The sequence below is a fragment of the Sylvia atricapilla genome, chromosome 2 (assembly GCF_009819655.1).
Source record: "Sylvia atricapilla isolate bSylAtr1 chromosome 2, bSylAtr1.pri, whole genome shotgun sequence".
Classification (NCBI taxonomy): domain Eukaryota; kingdom Metazoa; phylum Chordata; class Aves; order Passeriformes; family Sylviidae; genus Sylvia; species Sylvia atricapilla.
In genome coordinates this window covers 5,538,380-5,562,008 of record NC_089141.1, presented here as the reverse complement: position 1 = coordinate 5,562,008, position 23,629 = coordinate 5,538,380, and the positions used below count along the sequence as shown (strand labels likewise).

At 38.7% G+C, this 23,629-nt stretch overlaps 1 long non-coding RNA gene across 1 annotated transcript in view; it reads right to left on the bottom strand.

Moving 5' to 3' along the window:
* The window catches only part of LOC136375293 (uncharacterized), a 93,529-nt gene extending 72,392 nt beyond the window's left edge, over nucleotides 1-21,137 (bottom strand). Inside the window, exon 1 of the long non-coding RNA XR_010746061.1 lies at nucleotides 20,825-21,137. This is a non-coding gene — a long non-coding RNA (uncharacterized lncRNA). The remainder of the gene's footprint in view (nucleotides 1-20,824) is intronic.
* Nucleotides 21,138-23,629: the final 2,492 nt, after the last annotated feature.

The window sequence follows — 23,629 nt, the reverse complement described above, 5'->3', positions numbered from 1 at the left end:
AATGACGATACACAAGCAATATTTAAATACAGAGTCTCAGTGTACTGTGAAATAGCATCTATATTAAAAAAAGAATAAAATAAAGACTGAAAAAATTTAACACTGAAATTGCTTGAAAAGCCATTTCATTGGACATATGTAATTTGAGATTTTTCCCCCCAACTATTTAAATATTTTCAAATGCCCTCGTTGCAACTTTGGAAAGCATAATCCAAAAGATTTAAGATATTTACCGGACTGCAGAAAGAACTGGAAAAAACTACAAAAATTCCATTCAGCAATACAGCACAAATCTTTATTTTATTAATATTTGCAAATGAGAAATTATTTTGGGAAGTAAAGTGTGGATTCTGCAGTTCCAGAGCTGGTTTGGACTCAATAGCTTGAATAACAAATAACTTACCAAGGGACAGGTCTACTTACAAAATGAAAGAAAAAGAATTATATATAGCTGAATAGAAATTTCTTTCACAAATAAAAAAATAAAATCAATTTCAGGAAACTTAACAACTCATAGGTCATCTCTGTAGAGCATATTCCAAGGCATTTAAAGATAATTGTGGTGAAGTTTGTAAGTCCTCTGTACCCAAAGCTTGGACACAGAGAGGTGCCTTGTGTCGCCAATGTCTTGATTTGCATGAAGTAAGCCATATTTGTTTTCAAAATATTTTACTTAAGGTAATAGAACAAACAGAGAACCTGTTATGGATCTCAAAGACATTGCCCTGGGGCTGTTTTATTCCACAGCCATCTAATATAGGGACTTCTGAGCTCCTGAGCACCTGGAGCTGGCTGCCATCACAGAAAACATATTGAGCAGATGGCCTGCAACCTGTTTTCAACTGCAATCTCCATGGCCCTAAAACATTAATTTCAGTAAAATATGTAGTGAAGCCTCACCAAAATGTGTGATATTTGTAAAGTAGGACCTGATTTTGAAACCCTCTTGAATCAACAAAAGTTTAATTTGCATTTCATTGTGCTAACCTAGTATATGTCAGGCATGTAACCCTAACCTACATCAGAACATCATATGCACCTGCTGACAGAGAAGAAACTCGCATATTAAAAAAAAAGAAAATAAAAAAGGGTGGGGATGGTAGTTTATGAAAAATATGCTATCTCATTTATGATCATAAAGGAACATTTAGCACATAGAACAAGATTTAACCTAATCTTAAGTAGAAACCTCAGAAGCATCCCCCCATGTGGACATCAGGTCCTCAGCACAAAACATTTTGCTTTTCAGATTTGCTTCTTTTGCACTCTCATATTTGTTAATATAACCAAGCAAACTGACACATCCAATTTTAACTATGATTTATTCTGAAGAATTACATTTAAAACCTTAGGATCTTGATAAACTTTCAGCACAGTGCAGCAGTTCCCATAAAGATGCAATGCAAGTGCACTGCCAAATCATTAGTTTGGTGTCAGATGTATGAAGCAAACATAAGAGGTTTAAACAAATGGACATTTATTAAAGTTTACTCAAGGGTGATTTGGACTGAACCATCACTAGGACCCAGTGATATTTCTTGGTGTGGGCAGCCATCACGTTTCTGGCACAGTCCACTGAAACCTCAGCCACAAAAACATGAACAAAAGTCCTGGGGCCATCAGCTGTGTAAACCAAACTGAACAGAAATGAGGTTTTTGAAATTAATATTCAGTGGTATCCTAGCTTTTTACAAACATACTTTCGAAAGTATTTCTTTTCTGATAGCCAGCACTGCAGCCTTAACTATACCTAAGTGATTAGTAAAGACATCTCTATGGCAAACATCTGGAACAAACAGGCAGGGACGACTCACTGCATGAAGGTGCTCTGGACTCCCCACAGGGCCACCAGCTGACCCACACTGAGTTCTGGCTGCAAAACCATGTCTTTTAAACAAGTTACACAGCAAAGGAGACTCATTCCACTCCTGCACTCCCCAAATATTTATCCGTTCTCCTTAATCCTCCTCCTGCAGCCAAGAGCTCTTTGGCAAGATGCAAGGCCAAAACTGTCAGCCCTCAGCTGTCTCTGAGAGGCCCACATGAGCTGCAGCCACTTTAGGGTTTTTTTGTGTCCTAAAAATATCCTCTCTGACTTTTGGGTTAGGAACCAACCCATACCCTTTGTAAGCATTTCAACACATCAGAAGTTACAAGCTGCACAAATTCCCTCGGCCGTGGTCGCTCTCTTCTGGAAAGGCACCAGGTGACTCAGCGATCAGCAGGTGCTGCTCTGGAGAAGAGCCACCAGTGACCAAAGGCAGTTCTGCAGAAATGCACCTGTGCTGCCTACAAAACAGGATGTTCAGGAACAAGAGAGAGACTTGTGGCAGACCAGGGAAGAAATTACACTAGGATTGATTTAGAAGAAAAGAAATCCATATCAAAGGATCAAGGTTTCTGATTCTACAGTGAGATCAGTCAACTGCACTGATTTTTATCTGTATTTCAGATTTAGCACCCCTCACATTTCTGATTACTGGTAGTTCATGTCTATTTTCTATTACATTAGACTTTTCATGCAGTTCTCCAAAGTTACTAAACTTTTAGGGTACACCAGCAAAGTAAAATTTGTTTTCATAGCATGTGTATGGGTGTGCCTATCTCCTTTACTTTGTTGGTGTTATGACAAGTCAAACACACACAGGCTCAGAAAATAGATCTATTCTATGAAATATTTTTCCTTCATTTTAAAACACAAAGTAACTTTGTGTTATCCTTAGATGTGAGGACAGATTATTACACAAATTACTTCAAGTGGTGTAAATTTTTCCATGGCAGCAGCTACAGAATGTGAACAGGGCACAGTCAAATGATGCAGAAACTTTAGATGGTATGAATAGATATGCTCGACTCTTCTATTAAATGTTGGCTCCATAAATTGCATCACTAGATAGGCTATTCTGCCGAATAATTGTAATAGAATTATTTATTATTCTATGATAAACTCTAAGGAGGAGCAGTGATGAGTTTTAAGAAGCAAAACCTTTACCTGAGCCCTTGGTATGCTTTACATTTTCTGCTGATGCCTCCTTCCAGTTACTTTTTCTAATTCCTAGGGTTATATCAAATTCTGCCTTTCCAACATGCAGCTAACTCAGCCTATGAGAATGCTCAGCAGACTTTTTAGCTGAGCAGATTGAAAGTTTATCTTTAAACTGTACTGTCCATGTTTAATAGTTTACAATGCACTAAAACAAAACTCAGTTTCATCATGAACTGCTGCAGAGTTCCCTGTCAAAATTGGTTCATCTCTTCCCTGTTTTAGCTGCAGAAATTTTCAAAAAGCAGGTTAAAAAAAAAAAAAAGAGAGAAAACACAAAGTAATTGTTAAAATATTGTATTTTTCTCCCTTGTCTCCAAATCAGAGATGCTATAATTGTCATCCAATTTCTTCCTTAAAGACAAATCAAAACAAACAATCTAAATCAAATAACTCAACAGCTACAAAACTTCACTTTCTAAAGCAGAAAACACATCAGCTTCTAAGCCTCACTGAAGTTACAACCTCTCAAATACTGTATCTCAAGGAAAAACTGGAAAACTCTTCAAATTTCACTACCTGTATTACTCTATTGCATTCACAGCTACAGTGTGTCATTTAGGAAGTGTGTTAGAGGTGTGTTATCTTAAGTTCCACAGTGTCAGTGTATGACGAAAATTCTAAAGATACCTCCAACAAAGAGGGGAAAAGGAGTAGCTTTGTCACTTATGTTGATCTATTTAAAAAGAGCTTTCACAGTAATTTAAAAGTAATCAATCATTTGAGGACAAGCCAATCTTTCTATTTGCCCAAGGCAGACAAGGATTGCTTTTTCTCATTTTATAAGGACTCATTACCTGGTAGATGAAAAACAAAACATAAAGTATATAAAAAATTAAAATCTGAGGTTTATTTAATTTAATTTAACATATAGTCTGGAGAGCAGGTTTACAGCCTTGAAAGCATACTGCTTCTCAGTAGTGTAAAATACATTTGTGCATGTCTCAAAAAGACAACAATTTTGTATTAACTAATGCCATCTCTTTCAGTTGCTCATCTCCTTGACCTGCTTTGCTCCAATGAGTCATCATTTTAATCCTCCAAGTGCTTCTGCTGTACTTACACCACAGCACATAGATACCATCTGCTCTTCAGCTCAAGAACTGCTACAAGAAATCACTTCACACCTGCCAGCCCAGTAACTGAGAGGTTTTACAAGTGCCTGCTGGTCTTGCTCTTTCTAAAATACCTTGTGCTGATCAGTGTGCTCCCCTCTGTAGAATGGTCCAGGTCAGAGCAGGGGGATGCGGAGGTTTGGCCACTGCAGCGCAGGAAGAAGGAGGAGACTGTCCCATTCCTGCTCTCTGTCGTGTGGCCAAGCAAAGCCAGCACATGCTGGGGCCACCTTTGGCTACCACTGAGGCTGCTAAAGGCATTTTTGGGCTGGTTGACAGCCACTCAGGCCTGATGCCCATCACAGGGCTGAGGATACCTTACCACGGTGACACCTGGATCCCCCTGAGGGGACACAGCCTGGGGTTCCTCCAGACCCAGGAGGCTCCTCCAGATCCAGCAGGGAATGAGCCTGAGCTCCAAGACAGCACTGCCACCTCTCCACTGTCCCTATCAGCCACCACTGGAAGGGCCCAGAAGGAATTATCCAAACTCCAGGTGATGGGTACCCATGTCACACTGCTCCAGGGCAGGGCAGTCTTCATCACCCTCCTGAGGAGGAGCAGAGGGGCAGGCACTGATCTCTTCACTCTGGTGATCAGTGATGGGTACTCAAGGAAATCCTGTCAGGGGAGTTTTAGGTTGGGTATCAGGAAAATGTTCTTGCCCCAGAGGGTGGCTGGGCACTGGAACAGGCTCCCCAGGGCACAGCACCAAACCTGACAGAGCTCAAGAAGCATTTAGACAGCACTCTCAGGCAAATGGTGTGATTCTTGGGGTATCCTGTGCAGGGCCAGGAGTTGGACTCAAGGGTCCTCATGGATCCCTTTCAACTCTGCATATTTTATGATTCTAGGGTGGCCCATTAGCCTCACACCCCTGGAGACTTTCCTGTTTCCCCTCAACCCAGCAGCTCACCCTCCCTCTCCACCCCCACAACAAGCCAATAGCCCTGGTGAAGTTTCAACCTTGCTGCTGCTGGAAAGTTCATAACCACATGCACAGTAACAATTGTGCCCCTCCAGCAGCCAGAGACCTAAAGTTTGTCACGGATGCCAGGTCCATTGCCAACATCAGGTGCCACACTGCTGCCTGTCACCCTGGCACAACTCCCTGCTGGCCACACTCACTGCTTGGCCACTTGGTAGGACTCAGCACAGCTGCAACTCCTGTAACTCACATGAGACAACTGCTTTAGTGAAGGATTTCAGGAGAAAATTATAACTAAAAATAATTAAAGAGACCACCTTCATTTCAAGAAAGGTGAACAACAGTTTAAAAAGTTCCTAATACCTACTGACATCAGGTTAGTTCAGCTCTTCTTTGGATTTGTTTCTACTTTAACATATAATTTTATATCTTGAGAAATTAGGTTATTTTGTTATTCTTTTTTTTTTTTTCCCATAAAACACTTGCTCCTTTCAAATAGAAGCTTTTAAACACAGAGTAATCCTAAAAATAAAAAAGTCTTTCACTTCTACTCAGCATCAGGGAATAGTTTTGTTACATCTGGAAAGAGAAACAATAGCTTCTGCCCCTGGTGCAAGAGTGTAATGCTAGTAACATTGATCCATTTCAAGAAGACAGAGGCTCTCTCCTCGTCCTCTGTAGCCAGCCCAGGAATTAGATCTCAGATTTCAGCTCCCTTTGGTTGAAATAATTCATTTCTTGATGCCCTTTTTAAAAGCAGAAACATTTGAAATGGGCATAATCAGAGTTATCCCTGGAAAAAGGGTTGGGCTGCTGAAGAATATTCCAAAGCAGCATGATATCAGCTCTCCAGAGACAGAAGAGAAGGAGTACCACCCTGAACAGGGCTCGGCAGCAATGCAGGAAATTTAATCTTAAGTTAAACAAGATGGAAGGCATTTCATAATGTACTTGAGATGAATATTTTATTAATCACACAACTAGAGGAAATAATTAACCCTATAGATAACATTTCATAGTAATAATAATAAACATGATTAGAGAAATAGCATTATCACAATGCAATCCCTCGAGTTCACCAGATCAAACTAGATAAAATCTAAAAGAGCATGTACAGCCTTGGCACACGAAGCAGAAAAAATGCAAATATTTAGTCACACAAAGTACAGGGGAAGAAACAAGTAAATTACCATTGGCAAGGACACAATATGATATTTGGGAATCTGATTGCTCCTCCCAGACTCTGCAAGCCTCTGGGTATGCTCCTTCACGCTGATATCCAATTCATATATCTACAAATTAAACAAGAGACTAGGATTCTCTTGGCAGTGTGAGAGAGTTTATGCTGCGGGCAACATTTTTTAAAAAGGCTTGGCACTAAGAGTGGACACGACTCCACCAAACATGAGCTCCCAATGCACTGTCAGGGCTGAGGGGAAAAATGCATCCCCAGAGGCCTTTTTGGAAGAAGCCTGAAAAGGACTGAAGAACTTGAATTACCTCTATACTTGGCACTCAAGCATCTGGTGTTGGAGGGCTGTATCAATGTCTGACGTGCACAATTCAAGAAACTCACTAAAGAGTCCCATAAGTAAAGGACCAGAAGAAACTCTTTAACACAGTTCTATTTATCCTCAAAAATCATCTGAATGGATCACTGTCTCTATCAGTTTTGACAGGAGGTTTTTACAGTTAAAAGACAGTGCTACAAACAAGCCCCAGTCAAGTTTAGATTATATATAGAGCTATGATTATATATATATATATATGTGTGTGTGTGTGCATATATATATATATATATACTTCACCACTGGAACACCTTCCTAAAGGATGATGACATGTTTCTGTCCTTTACCCTTTAAAATCAAGATTGGATTTTGCATTCTGAAAAATCATACGTCAAACAGGAATTCATTTAGATTACATACACAGTGTTAACCTGAATGATCTTACTTTTCTGGTTCTGCTTTTTCTTTTTAATCTACAAGCATCCACTACACATAATGATATTTATGTATGATATCATTCACTTAGGCTTATGCTATTAAATAGGCTTTGTAAAACAGTCTTAAAAGCCTAATGAGAAAAGCCTAATGAGTTGAAAAGTACTGTTCATGGGAATACTGGCTCCTTAATATGACCTGGTTTTCATATTGGTGAGTTGAATATTAAAGATAACTTTTTCCTTCTTATGCTTTAGATTAATGGAATGGTAAAGAATAGCATACATTACAGCATACCAAACATGGCATACTCTGCACAGCTGAGATTCATACACAAAGATGTGGAAAAGGGGTGGATGAGAAGATTTAAGGGTGACCAAATAGAAGTTCTTGAGGAAAAGCTCTGTGTAGGAGCAGATATCACCAAGGTAAAGCTTCACAAATCCAGCTGCAGGTTTTCTACTCATCTAAAACTTCCCTTTCAGATTCCTGTTTATACTCTCCAGCTGCTGCCTCCTTTCTTTACCACCCCAGGCATGTCCCAGCTGTTCTCCACTTCTCATCCCAAGTCTCCAGCATCTACATGCTCCAGCTGCTAGATTATTCAAATGGACACTATGGGCCAAACAGTCTATATTCAATTAGTTAACTCAAATAACTTCTCAATTTACAGGTAGAGAGAGGACCAGCCAACATGTTGCTTCTAGACAACAGCATTCAGATTACTTTATGTTATTTGGGTTCATTATTTCAGAAATGGCAAAACAGCAGGCTGCTTTCATTGACGTGTGTTGATCTGTTGCATCCCTCCAGTAACACAAAACACTCATAAACCCTCTTTAATTGGTGTTTTAGGGCAGGTTTATGGCTACAAGCATTGCTAAAATATTGCAAAGAAGAAGCAGAACTAAACCTTTCCTCATTATCTCAGACACTACAAACATCAACAGATGTTTACACTGTGGTCTAGGTATTGATTGCATTGACAATTGCCATTTTCTGCTCTCTCATTTCTGCTTTGTTTAGTGTGTTCAGCTACCTTCAGCTAGCAAGGACCAAAGAAACCAGATGACATTTTGAGAGAATCTTTTTGATATGATCTCCTGCTTTTATTGATATATATCTATGTATAGATATAGTCTATGTATTTCTATCCAAGACATCTACAGTGGGCTAAAATCCATGCTCTATATGGATATAAGACATGGTTGTGAGTACAACACAGAAAAAAGAAGAATGATGAAAAAAATCCAAAAACATCTTTTCTAGATCTTGCCATCAAGTACAACTGGATGAAAGTGCATGCAGAGGGACTTCATGGGTTGCTCTAAACATATAGTATTGTGTGGACGAGCAAACAACATCAGGGATGTATTCAGACTTCCGGTTCATGCTTGTCTTTGTGATATTACCACAATTCACCTTTAAAAAAGATTAAGTTTCAAACAAGCAATGGTTCCTTCCTTACCACAGGACCAGGTTTGGGGGAAAGGGATCCTAATATCACATCTGCATTTGAATTAAATATGTCAAGTCTCCTACATGCTTCAGTGACATATATAAATATACAACTGGAAGCACACATTTGCAGATACTCTCTGTACTTATATTTAGCTTTATTGTCATCGACAGTATGACAGCAGGATACTGTTCAAAGGAGTTGCTTTATAGATGCAATCAGGGATTTCAAATGGAGGCTGTTTTAATCACAAATTCTGCCTTCATCAAAACCAAGTTTTCTATTTAGGGAAACGCACTGGTTTTAATTTAAATGCCACTGGTGCACAAAGGCGAATGCGAGACTCTAGTTGAAAAGATTTTAAGTGCTTCAATCTTATTGCAATAAATATTTTCGCTGCAATATATTTGAATTCAGCATGTTTAATTACCGGGCTCCTGTTATTTCTGCTCTTTATAGAGAAATTCTAGCAACATACTTCTAAGAGGGCTAAAATTACTCTCTATATAATCTACCCACAGGGCTGTGATCTGAATAGAAACTGTGTTACTCGATTCATTGCACAGTACGTTTCTGTTGTGCATGTTTTTCTCTGTCACCATATGACAGAAGTACTGGCCCAGTTCTTTCCAGTTTATCAACATTTGAGATGTCCCAAGTGAACCAAACAAATCTTGCTTTTTTTTAAACTCAAGCAGCATAAATCCAAGACTGAGTTCACCTGCCACATTTAAGTTATTCAGATAAATTATGGGTATTTTTGTGCATCTCTCACACAAACCTTGGAGGTTTCTTCTAAGATTTCCCTCAAGCTACCAACAAATCCCCCTGCATGGCATGACCTGAGCAGAGTTCAGCATCAATCTGTTTCTAATTATCCCAATTTATTGTTGACTATGAATATATATATATCAAGTTAAGATTCCTTTTCTCAGCTTTCACTCACTGAGTCTTTACAAAACATTCATATTTTATCTTTGTGAAAAGCTTCCAAGTCCTTGACTTTTTCATCATATGAAGTTCTGAGAACTTTTATCTGTCTCAAAGCCTCCAATTCTTCCAGAAAACCTATTAGGTACCTATCTCATGGCTTTCCTTTTTTTGAGGACACTCAAAGGCCTCTTCTCCAACACACCAGGAGATTTTCAAGAGGGGTTCTGCACAATAAAATAAGCAGTTTCATATCTCACACTCAATGAGTGTTACATAGAGCTGCTTTATGTTTTCCACCTTTCCATACAGATCTTCTTCAGCTACCACAAAACTGGAATTAGTAAAAAGGGTGTTTTATTGGATTATTCCTGCTTGGAAAGGAAAAATGTGTGAAGCACAAGTAGGACTGAGCCTTCTACACGGGCAACATGTGCTTCACCTAGCTCACATGCACTTTCTGTCACTGACTGCATTATGTGGGAAAGTCACCTTGTCCTTTTCTTGAGGCCTGCTACCTTTAGGGATGCTCCTTATGCCCAGCAAATCTGCCTGGTGGGATAACAGACTCTGGATAAAGGATGCCATGAACAGACATGGAGAGGGAAAAAAGGAAATCTCATAAATTTTACCTGCTGCATTGGCTCACACAGTGCACTTACATGGGGATTTCCTAAGCCCAGACCACACCAGTCTCACTGTGAGTCCATCAGTGTACCTTGCACAGATGTATGGGAGTCCTAAGCACAGAACCAGCCTCTCTGGTTGACTGGGTGCTTCACTTATCTTTGGCAAGAGCCAGCTGAAACTGGCTAGACGTCTGATTCATGGAGGAGGGAGGAGAAGGAGAAAGAAAAGCGTTTTCTCTTGCAATGGGACTTTTCACATTGCTAAGCTACTTGTAAATGTGTGGCTGAACACCTCTGAGAAAACCTGCAGCCTGAACCCCCAGACTTCCAAGAACCTGAGCTTTTGGAAGTCACACACAAAGTTACGCATGGATTTCAAGGCTGATGGATGCAGGCCTTTCCAGTTTATTGGTGCAGAAGCACGTGCAGTAAGCTGTAATCAAATATGTGCTTACATCTGGAAGCACTTTAAAAAATGTGATTAAAATATAAAAAACATATGAAACACACGATTTTGCAGGAAGTTCTAACATCACAACATGCTGCTAAAAGGAAAAGCACACTACTGGTCTGGCCCCTGGTTACTGAGAGGACATAGAACTGGAGAGCCCTGAAAGGGAAAAGAACTCCTTGCTTGGAAGCAATAATTGGTTATTCCATGTACAGAAAATCTTGTCCTGCAGAGAATTGCCAAGGTTTATGCACCAAAAAGGATGTTCAGAGATACCCAAAAAAGGAGCAACAGAAAGACCTTCATGTGCCAGAGAAGACTTTATGCTCTGCTTTGCCAGGTGCAAGAATGGAAGATGCTTCAAGGAAGTCCCTCAAACTCTACAAGCCCTGAGAGGGCTGGTCTGCTGAGCACTGAATTTGTATGCATGGCAGATATTGGAGAATGCCCGCTGGGGCTAAATTTGTCACTCAGCATTTCAAAGTACAGACTACATCCTAATTGCTCTTAAATTCAGCTGCAAATTCCATCCAAAACTGTTGCTGAATGGACTTCTATTTGCAGTGACCTAAATAATTAGGATTTCTTGTTGTTACTGGTAAAACCTTGTTCTTGAAAAATGAATATATAGAAGAAATACCTTTCCAAAACAGTCCATAAAACACAACTGTTCCTCAAATGTGAAATACTTGTATTTTTCTCTAATAAATAAACCAGTGATTGCTGATGATGATTATCTGGCATTGATGCTCATTCAGCTTGTAAAACAAAAAACATAGTAATGACATTGAGTTGGTGGTTTTCCTTATCTTGAATACCATTAGGAGAAGGAAAATTATTTTACTCAAGCTACAAGAATTTAGAAAATCAAATCTAGGTAATCAATATCATAATAAGAGACAATAGAAATTAATTTCTATTAATGAACCTTGTTTGGCTGAGAAATAAATGGTCTTTAAAAATACTATTTAAGTAACAATAATAGACAAGCATTAATATTTCAGCATTAACTGAAATATTCTCATCTTTAGAATAGACTAATCCCAAGTTTACAAAAGCCATTTGCAATTTGCCCAAGGTAAGATGGAACATGTAGACATTTCAAATGTAAACAAATAGAAAATACTGAACTGCTTTAAAATCAATTTTTTATCCTCATCTAAACACATCTAAACACTGATTTCAACAGAGCCATATAAAGAACCAAGTCCTGGCTAAATTCACACTTGGGAAAAGTAGGTTTCCTCCAATTCAAAGTTTATTACCCTATTTCATACCTCAGCATCTCTATTTTACCATTTGTACAGAATTTAACTGCAGTTGGCCATCTCATGTGAAAGATTAGTAGGAATCTCATGTGTTCAGTGCAGTTTGTGAAGACTGAAATAGTATGTGATTTTTCCATGCACTATAAAATGCTCAGTAAATAGAAAAAGGGAGGGGAAAAAAAAGCAAACAAGATGTTCTTGTTTGCCTATAGGAAGCAATTTACATCCTTTTAAGATCTTCTGGCATTTGGGCCTTTATTCTTCTGCAATAGCAAATCCAAGGTGTCCTGTAAGCACCAGATTGGATGAAACCTGTTTTCCTACAGATTGCTGCTCTTTGCTCTGTAACTCCACATTCTTTCTTCTCACTGCAAATGGCCATATCTCTCCACATTGCTTATTACACTATCACCTGGCAGGAGAAACTGCACTGTGATGAGTCTGCACACATTTTGTTTGGCCACTGAGCCACTGCCAAACAGAATGTATAACAGCTATGTTCCGCCTGCCTCTTCCTCTAAATTGGCACCAATTGTGGGGGCTTTCCTCCATACACTCACAGATTTTCATAAAACGTGATATTCGTTGAGAATTTCGCCTTTCAGATTTAACTGAGAGACACAAAAGGGTTCAAAACACATGAAGGAGGGAAAAAGCAAAGGAGAACATACAAATCTTAGCAGAAGTCTCACTTAGAAAATGAAAATAACAACAAATATTTAAGAATAATACAAATATTAAAAAATAATGTTGATAATAGGACAGCTCTGTGAAATCCAGCTTGGGTTGTTTGGGGTTTTTTTTAAAGATTCTAAGATTAGGCTCTTAAATCTGTTTTAAGAACTGAGATGAGGGACCCTGCTTCCAACACAGCAGGAAAACACCATTTTTCTTTTAAGTGTAATGTGCACCTTACCTAGCTCTTCAAACTACAGGACTTTTACTTACTGACTTTAGATATGCCAGTGATCATCTACAAATGCATCCAAACAGATGTAAAAAACTACTCACAGGGCACAGGTAAATAAATCTGCAAAGTTAAAAAACCAACAAAAAAGCCTTCTAGATGGACACCATCAAGTAAATGTATGTGTAGCTACAAAGGTACACATTCATTTATAAAATAAATAAAAACACTAAAAATATTTTAGCAATAAAATTACGTGTTTGAATTGATTTGCCCAAAGGTACAAAGAAGTTAGATAAAAACTTGAGATTACCATATCCAGACTGAAACTTTTAGGACTTCTTAATACTGTGGTAAACTCTGAATAAACCCAGAATGACAGAGATGGATGCAATGTCACTGTGTACTATGTTTCTGTAATTAAATCCCCATAAAATGGTTACCTTTTCAAATATTTAAACTGAAATTAAGCTGTTCAGTCATGCCAATGTCTGAAGTTGGAAGTTCTTTCCATCAGCTCATTACTGGGCTGTCTTAAGAACAAATTCCTCCACCTGAAAATCAGTTGGATGTGCAACTGTACATATGTAGCACAATGTAGATAAAAGAGTTGAATTTTCATTCAAAGTTTCTGGTGTTTAAGTTTGGCCAGGTCAAAAAAGATGCTGTAATGTTTTCCATTTCAGAGTCCATCCTCAGTGACTGAACACAGTCAGGCATTGTTTTTGTTCATCATCTTGAGTGTTTTTTTTTTAATAGGCATGCTTTGGAAAGGAGCAGCTTCGGCCAAATTTTATGCAAATGACTGGTGGATTCAATACAGGAAATAAAGCATGCCACCAATAAAAATCAGACAAGACTGAATTCTCAATGATATGAAATAAAAAATGGAATAGGTGAACGAAGTCAAGATTTTGTGTGTCTCAAACACACCATTCCCTAACACATAAATATTAATCATAAGTAAGTATTGCTGCAAACATTTTCTATAGAATTTTCTATATTTCTATTCAAAAAGCAATTCAAAAGATGCCTTTGCTATGACCTGCCCACAAGCAAAAATAAAATGTGTATATTCTTCATAACGTAGAAGCATACAGCTTGATTAAAAAAAAATAACACAAAACAAAATGAAACTTAACAAAACACAAAACCAAACCAATAGGTTTTTGGATATAAGTGGATGAAAAAAAGAAAGAAAACTAAAAGAGTGCTAGCTTTGAGTTAAGAGTAGGGAGGTGGCTACTTCCTGTTCTTCCAGAGAGTAGACAGGGCCAATTAGCTGAGATATGTCGAGCAAGGAGTCAAAGAATGATGGAACCACGAAGGGACCTGGAAGATCCTCTAGAACCAATCCCCTGCCGTGGGCAGGTCACCTCTCACCAGACCAGGTCAAGGCCTTGTCCAATCTGGCCTTGAGCACTTCCAGGGTTGGGATATCCACCAGGGCTGGCAAACTCCCAGGGAAACATGTTGCCTGTCTCATCACCCTCACAGTAAAGATTTTGGTTTTGTTTTTTAATCTAACCTAAATGTCTCCTCTTTCAAATGGTATCCATCAGTTCACAGCACTGTTGCGAATCAGTGGAGCTAATATCAGCAGAGACAGAGAAGTTGTTGAGTTACTGCAATTAAGTATTTAGTGCAGGAGATAAAGAGAGGAAAAGAAACCCCAACACATCAGTACATTCTTAATTAACACTGCCTGGTGCTGCTGAAACTACAATCTAGATAGGCTTCATGAAAAAGAAGATAGAGAGAGCATTCATTCCTTGTCCATGTGAGATGTTCCATGATGGCAATCGTGCATCCTGTGTTTTTATTTCCCAGCATCCAGCTAAATCAGCTTTGGATACATGCTCATGCCAAGTTCCTGCAGCATGAGCTCTCTCAGGACAGGAGACTCAGTGTTATCCATATGCAATGCTCTGCTTGTCTTTAAGATCCTCATAGCAAATTAAAAATCAGTGCCTACCTTGACATCTATTGCCAAAACACATGTAGTAAGTAGCTATAATTTACCATCTTCAATATATAACAATTTAGAGCTCTTTTTATGTCAAGCCCTGTAAAAATAGTCCACAAACCACCTGTTGATCACATTGTTCCAAGGGCTGTTTTTCAAAGACTTTTGTTGAGTTGGTTTTGTTTACTTCATTTTTAGAAGGAAAAATATAATGCATTCCTACTTCTGCTGCTTAAAATAATTTCAACATACTTCCTTTAAGAAGAAAAAAAAATAATAAAACAAACAAACAAAAGAATCACCTGCGGTTTGAGACTACACAATGGAAAATTTCAGGCCAAAAAATACAGTTAAAAGAAGAGCAAAGTGATAGAAAGCAAATGGCCTGATACATCTTAAAACATGATTAAGTTACCAGATCCTGTCAAATTTCTTGGTTTTCTTCCAGACACTGGCAGTAGATGATAAATTAAGAGGAAAAACAAACCACAAAGAAAAGAATTTGAAGAATACTACTTTCTCTATAGCGTGAACTATAAATTTTTACAGGTTTTGCCTAATACTGCTGTAATTTTTCTTGATGTCAATGGAAAGATAGTTGGACCTACAGTGGGTATATTGGGAAAAAAACCTTCCTTGTGAATTTTCAGCCAGAGCTTGAAAGAAGCTTTATGGGGCTCACAGAAAATAGATTCTAATTTCCACACAATTCAAAGGTATTTCTAACACAGGGTGATTCTCTCATGCTGCTATGTCACATTGTGTATGATTTTTGAATAAAGTTCTGTGCCCATCACTTTCTCCTCCATTTGCATTGTTTATATGTTATGACTTGCTCTCCCCTACTAAAGGCACAGATTTTTATTTCAGGATTTTATTATACACAGACTGAAAAAACAGATGCTCAGTGAAAATCAGGCCAAAATCAAGAACGACTTATAAAATGCAGACCAAAACCACAGGCAGAATTTTCAGAGGACATTGATCCTCGATACAGCAGGATTGCAAAGTCATGTCACCTTTGGAAAGGCACTTTGAAGGTATTTCCACCAGCCTGGCCATAAGAACATACACAGTTTTGGGTAGCAGAGAATGGGAGAAGAAGCAGTGAGAGAGCACTGGGATAACTCCAACCAGCTTTGCCTACAAAGGACTATTCTTAGGAGGATGTCTTCAGCTGCTGCTGCTTTTTTGGAAATAATGAAACTTCCTAACAATAATGGGACATGCACTTCAGGGTAGGGCCTTCTCTTTAATTTATCTTTTCTTTTATCATTTAACACTATTAAATGTGCCCTGTTCAAAACTGGGCCAATTGGAGGTCTTTCACAGGAAATTTATGGTCCATGGAATATCTTTAAGAGGAGATGGGGAAAGTTGGTGATACAAATGGAATACTGTCACTCATAGAGGCCTAAAAAGAGGGAGAAAAGTGTGGGTTTTGCAGTACTTGAAGCTCTATTTGTTACCTACCTCTATCATGTCGCTGAATACACTGAGATTACATAATTAATACTACCACAGTCTTTGGGTTTTTAAGGTAATATCAGAATTGGAAAGTTAATCTAGTTATTGCCTAAATCACCAAACATTTCTGCAAAAGAGAGGCAGGTATTCCAGGAACTGGAGATAGCACTGTACGTACCTCCATGGTTGTGGAGTTTGATGTCCACTAGAATACTGAGGAACCTTAAAATATTATAGTGCCACATTCACACACTGAAAACTGAAAATCAAGCCAGTTTTGAACTACTCCTCTGGCCTCATTCAAACCCTACCAAAATCAGTAGGATCTTTGGTAGAGTTCCAGATAAAGCCATGGATGATAAAAAAGAATTTAAAGTGGATGGCTTGGTCAGAGTAGAGGCAGAGGAAAGTCCATTGATATTTCTCACAAATCTCCCCCAAACCCAAGAATCAGAATTGCCAAAAATCCTTCCAAAGGACAAGAATTTTTAAAAAGTTACAGGGATCTTGCAGAAGTTGAAAAAAAAAATCTTAACCTGTGCTCAAAAAACAGTCACAACAGATGTAACCATCCTCACCTCTACCTTCACTGCTAGACAGAGAGGAGTATATAAGAGGATAAAGAAATATAAGAGGGTGTTAGGGGGAAAAGAGAGGCTCCATCTCACATCCCTATCTCTGAAATACTGTGATCATAATTTTGGAAGGAACAGCCTACTTTCTTGGGTGAATTTATAGCTTCAGGTATAAAACTGGCTGCCAGCAGTGGAAATGTTTCTGAACAAACTCAGAAAAAGACAGCAAAATTACCAAGGCTCATCTCAGTGACTGACAAATCATTTTAGGGTGGGTTTTGTCTCTCATGCCATGCTCCTTCTACTTTTAGGTCTGTTGTGGTTTTGAAAACAAACCAAGTGAGAGGCTCTAAGTCAGAAATAAAATTTAATGAGAAGAAAAGGAAAATAAAATAGAATAAAATAAAATAAAATAAATACAAAAAGAAAAACCACTGACAGAGTCAGAATACAACCTGATCAGGGTGATGGAAACAGTCCAGACGAGGTGGTCTTCCTGAAACAGAAATCTTGTAGAAAGGTCTGGTAACTCTGGTCCTCTGGGAATCAAGTGGGTGAGGGCTACTTCTACTGTCCCAAATCCCAGCTTATATCCAGGTGAGAATGCTTGGCTCTTCCCCATGGGCGGAGCATCTCACAATGGGATGATGAGTCATGGAAGAGGGCCTTGATGGCCCATTAAAGAGAGAGATAACTCCCAGAGGGAGTTATCTCTGAGTCATGCAGAAGGCATTGATGGGCCATTAACTGAAGATGGTGATAGAATACATCCTAAACTACAACCCAGGACAAGGTCTCCTCTGGTTTGCTTTTTATGTTCTGCCTCTTTATTACTGCTCCAATCCTCACTTCTGCTGCTTCTCTGTGATCATTTCCTCTTACTCACATATTACAATTACTTAAATCTCTTCATAGGCAAATCTTTCTCCTTTTATCTCTTTTTCTTTCACCTTAATCATCACCTTCTGGGACAGTCTTCTGCTGATGGTTTGAATAAGTTGTTGGAAAGTAAAAGCGAACTGAAAGTTAATTTGGGTGTTCCAAAGATCACATTCCAATGTGATCATGAGTTGCAGCTGAGAAGATGAATGAAATTTTTGTCTTTGTTTTTTTTTTTTTTTTTTTTTTTTTTTTAATTATTTAAAAAAATTTATTTCAAAATTTCCAGGTATTAAATTTGAGTTATTTTTTTAGTTCATCTTAAAAATACTGTGATTCACTGACTCCATAAATACTATAATTCTCTTACACCTGCCAATTCTCCTTCATTTATCATTATAGACATCACCTTGTCATGACAGCACAAACTAGTTCCTCTCTTTGAAAGAAATATCAACCATTATTCTTGAATTTCCATGATTTCTTTTGTGATTCTAAAGATATCCATAGGTGTCATGCAGATCTGTTTCTGTTTATATACTGATGCCAATAAAAAGGAACACTAAAAAGGGTTTCCTTCTTCCATACAGAACAGAACGAACCTAAAAGTGAACCTCCAAAATCACTTTCTATGTAATTCACAAAACGAAGCTATTTACTGCTTGAAAAAACATAAATAATGTAAAATACAAACCTTTCAAACATTTTGACCTTTTCATAATTACCTTTTTTTGTTCCACTAACTGGTGTCAGAGAGAACTAAAAAAGATTGTATAATTATTTTAGTCTGAGCTCATGGTTCTTTGACTTTCTCTGAGAGAATAATAGTATTTGGAGATACACTATTGATGTTTAAGCTTCCTGCCAGTCACATTAAGTTGTGCCAGTCCTCAGACAGTCAGTGAGAACACCACCACATTTAATCATCATTATTGCTGGCTTTCCTTGAATCATACAACACAACTACCATGAGCAGATATTCTTCTTTTAATAATAGATACAGGCATAAAATCCTCAGTAAATTCTTTTCTTCCTCATTAAACCTTTTCCCCTTCATCAGGCTGATCATCAGAGCATGAAGAAATGTTTCATAATCCTCCAGTCCGGTGTCACAACACCACTGGTGCATTATTTTGCCAGTGGAAGCTGCAGAGCACAGAAAGGAGGGATGCTCTGCTGGTGTGCCTGTGGAGGAGGCAGTCCTGGGTGAGCACCCACCTTTCCCTGCTCCCCAGGGGGCTCGTGACCACCAGCAGGTGGGTGAGACCCCAGCTGCCCAGGCCTCCAAAGCTGGGAGGACACCACCACCTTCCCAAAGCTTCTTCTACTTTCATTTTTTAAAGTAGAAGAACCTCAGCAGGTATCTCTCCCTCACAGCATAGCCAAAGAAGGAAATTGTACATTTATGTCACTGAAGAGAACATGTTTCTTTCCCTCAGAGCAAGCCTGAAACTCCTAAAAGAAAAGAACACCCTTAACTGGACTAAGAACAAAGATTCTCTTGGGGAAAGTAATGTTTAGCCTAAGTCAAAATATATAGAAATTCAATTCAAAATAAGAAAACACAAAGTTTGAGGTCCACTTAGATCACCTTACGTTGCAGCATTGCATTCACTTCTGTATTTCTCAGCATTTCTCTGGCACAACCCCCTTTCTATTAAATCCATTTTCAAAATGGGGGGGTGAACTCAAGATCTCAAACTGGCAAATAAGAAAGGACACAATTGTGAACATGAACTTCTGCACCTGAAAGGGACTGCAATGTCAGATCAACTCAGATCTGAAACAACATCCAATTTTTTTAAACAAGCATTCTGCTAATTGTTAGGTGAATACAGAAACAGAAAAAGAGACCAAGAAACAAGTAGTAATACACCCTCTGTACAGAGTTCATCTGACCAATTTCTTACATTGCATATTAGAATTATCCTAGAGCATTTTCCATTTAGCCCCAAATAACTGCTACCTAATTTTAAGATTTTTCGTGCACGTGAATTGCACGATGAAAATTATTTTATGCAGCATCACATTTCTGCTGAAGGAAAACCAGACTCTCCTCTAAATTACAGATATCTTAAAACCTCACATAGAGAGTAACTTTGACATGCCTTGATGATTTATTACTCTAAATTTCATCCACTCAGCAGTTTTCACAAACATATTTCTAACATTACTGTCAACATGCAATGTTTAATTCTGTTGCTGTGCTAATGAAGGAGCTTTTTCAAACTCATAACTGAAATAACATTATAGCTCAGGCCGTATTTATTACCATTACACTAGATGACTGGTGTATCTAACACAATCTGTTCAAGAACTTATCCACAAGTATTGTGTTTCCCTCCTTAAGCAAGTAAAATGTTATAAAAGCTTTATCTTCTGCATAATTGTGCAACTTACCTAAGATTTAGATAGCTCTCGGGTAATTTTGGAAATATGTATCAGAGTATAAATCCTTTTTCTCTCGGCAGAAATTAGAATCTCAGAATATTGTTTTAAGAAAAAAATTACGTGCATCACAACAAAGGAATTCAGAAAAGCTGCAGGAAAGCTTGAATAAATAAAATAAATATGGATAGAATAAAACTGGCCTCCTCCCAAACACCGAGTTTGTCAAAAGAACAAAGCACATACAAACAGCATGTAAAACCTGAATTCAAAATACATTTATAAAAAAGGGATGAGGACACATGTTTTTTCTATTCCAGCTTGAAAAATAAAGGGACACGGCAATGAGTCTTGCTGGCAGGCAGATAACTCATAGGCCCTGACCCTTCGACTCACCAGGAATTCAAACACAAAGCTCTTTTCATAGTGACCGTGCCATACATTCTCAAGATAAGGCAGCAAAATAAGGAGCAATGGAAAGGTGCCACAAAGCTCAAACTGCAGAAAACTGCACAGAAATCGTGTTCACTTCTTCACCTCCGTGCAGCTGCACGCTGAGCGCTGGCTGCAAAACCATTCCTTTCCAAATCAGAAGCCGGGCTTCTGATTGTGAACAACATGAACTTCCAAATCAGAAGGGTGCTTTTAGAAACAGGACCTGTTTTCCTGAAGCAAGAGCAGCACAGGAGAGAGCAAGCAGCGAGGAAAGGGCTGCCCCTGTGCATTTCTGCACCGTTCAGAACCGGAGTGCACATCCGGACAAATAATCTGGAACACAATGAGCTCTGCAGAAGGATCGCTGTGGTAAAACGGAAGGGTTTTTAGAGACAACAAGAAAAGCTACATTTTCAAACAACATTTCAAAGCTGGACTCACCATGAATAAGCAACAGTTGCCTGAAGTTAGTGTGTTATTTTCTGCCCTGTTCCATTGCACTTTTTGCCTAGTTGTCCAACACTTGGTAGCTCAGAGCTGCCACACAGAGGCCCCTTCCGTGATCTGGCTTATTTGCCTGTCAGTTTGAGTCTCAGCTTCTGTATGATGCAGCTGTGCACTTTGCTGAAGGTCTAATATCATTTCCATGAGCTTTCTCTCTGCCTGGAGCAAGCAGTTTGTTCTCCCTGCTCAATAAATACTCAGATCACTTTTCTGGTACTCACAGGGATAAAGCTTTAAGTTGTTAAGGAGTTCTTACTAAGTAGTGGGTGGAGAACATAAGCTCAGTACAAGGAAACTCTGCGCATAATCAGAAACTGAGAAACTTCCTCCCTTTCCCCCAACCCCTCCTCTCACCAGGCGAAGCTGCCAGTGCCTCCTTTACAGAAATTTAGGAATGTAAAGGGAGGACTCAAAGGGGCCCAGTCAGACAAGCCTTTCTCAATCAATTAGCTTGCAGCCATTACTTGTGACCCTAGGTCACACAACATAAGTGTGTGGGGTGTGCCTTTAGGGGTACACCAAAGCTACTTATTAAAACTTACATAACCAAAAGCGTTCAAAATCAAATAAACCCTGAAAGCTGGAAAATACTTTCAATGTACCGCAGTTTTGAAGGAAGAAGAGTTTTTTGAGTAGAGAAATGTTGCTTTGCTTTTTCCAACAACAAGTCGTTTGATGCAGGAAACCAATTTTTTTAATACTAAAAAAAAAAAAAAAGAAAAAAAGAGAAATTATTAAAAAAAAAAGAAAAAACAATGAAATATGAGATGCATAAGCAGACTCTAAAGTGGTATTTGTTTCATGATTATGCAAAAAACTAAATAATATTGGCCTGAGTGCTATTTGATGAAGCACATGAACATGTTTCTTAAAATGAGACTATTGTATGTAGCTGCAAAGACATAGATGTTTATAGGACTATTTAATTAATTAAAGAACTTCATTCCCTGTATTTCAGTCCTTTGCAAGAAACTAGTCCTCATCATTCAGATTCCATTCTTCATTTTAACACTCCAACAGAACAAAATGAACAATTTACTTTTAGAAAAGGTTCAGAATATTTGAACACTGCATTAAGTTATCCTGCCCTGAGCACACAGGGAAGAGAGGGTGTAACTTGCCACGATTCCCACACAACAAGTATACACCCCTTGGTGGGAAGGAAAACTTCAAAAAGACCCTCAGCTTCATATCCTGCCAAGCCAATGACATGGAGACGACGCCTTGGAAAAACCCATGAGGGAGTCCTGATTTGAAAAGCAGATCTATGACAGCCCCTTTCTGGGCCAGGCAAAATCAATGCACTGCAGGGGCCATGCACTTTAATCTCAAGGTGCATCGCAAAGCAACTTTAAGCAGTGCAACAGATCAAGGCTTATGTGCAAAAGAAAAAACATTTCAGCCCAAACTTCACCATCTACTGAAGGTAACTGAGCTACACAAAAGGTAGACCTCATAAGAGGTCTCAGGGAAACACATAACCATGTAGGAAAGAAGTGGTCATGTGAAGTTGATTGAGGGTGCTGTAGACAACCTGCCATCTTCATGTCCCTTCCCTGTTAAAATCCCAGCCAAACTCTCAGAACAGGCAGCAGGACTCATGTTAGTTCAGACATTCATTCAAGAGATCAGATTGCAGGATCAGAGCCACTAAGTAAGTGCCCTGGGGTAAGGATTTTGCTTCTGTCTTGCACGTAAGACAGCATTTAATAAATTAGGTCACATTTATATCTTTGGAAAGCTCTGGCAGTAGAAAGCCTTCACCTCCTCAAAGTCTACCAATAAAAAATCATGATAATAATCTTCAGTATGCAAATCCCTTCAATATTAGTTCTCAACGGATGCCTGCATTAAAGCAGGATTGAATTTAAAATATTTACTGACACTGGACTTCCCAGTAAACGAGAAAACTATCTACATTAAATCTTTTGAAATCTGTGCAATCTCCAGGAGAACCAAAAAAAGTCCATGCACATGAATAACAATATAGGCTTTCATTCTTTACCCTTTAGCCCTCTAAGTGTAAAAGGCTTACAGGATTGGGTGCTTAAAACTCAAAGGGTTGGACTCCCTAATAGTAGAAAAAAATGGGAGGACAGCACCTGTGAAGAGACAGGCTGTCTACAGTGCTGCTCTCAACAAGTGTTAAGAAAAAGAGAACTCATTTCATCTTTATCTAGTCTCTGTGAACTTCCAGAGGCTGAAGCAGAGGAATCATTGTTGATTCCAGGTTTCCCTTTAACCCACAATTTCCAGAGCAAGATGCATCCCAAGCAGCCCACTTCGATACACGTTCACACCTTTCCTTTGGAAAAGTCAATATGGAAAATTTACTACACAAATAACAAAGAAATGTAAAGGATGTTTTTCATATAACTTAAAACAATGTTTCCACATTAGAAATAATTATAGAATAATGGCTCCTCCTGGCAGTACTTTGTCCCCTGGCTAAAGACTCTTCCTTTTCCTGATTGCTGGCTGCAAAATTACCCCTCCATTGGCTCCACTCCATTGCTGCCACATTTTATCCACATAAAGGCGATGTGAGCCATTTCAAAATTATCTCTAACAAAGAAAGACACAAAGTTTGAAGTGGAATGAGATGCATATACCAAAAATGGCATCCAGGAATACACAAAACTCCTTTAGCATTCTAGGGTGCTTTGCTATGAGCAAGATTCCTGTCAATTAATGGAAGTAACCACCACCTTCAGCGTTTCCACATTTACATTCTAAGGAGGA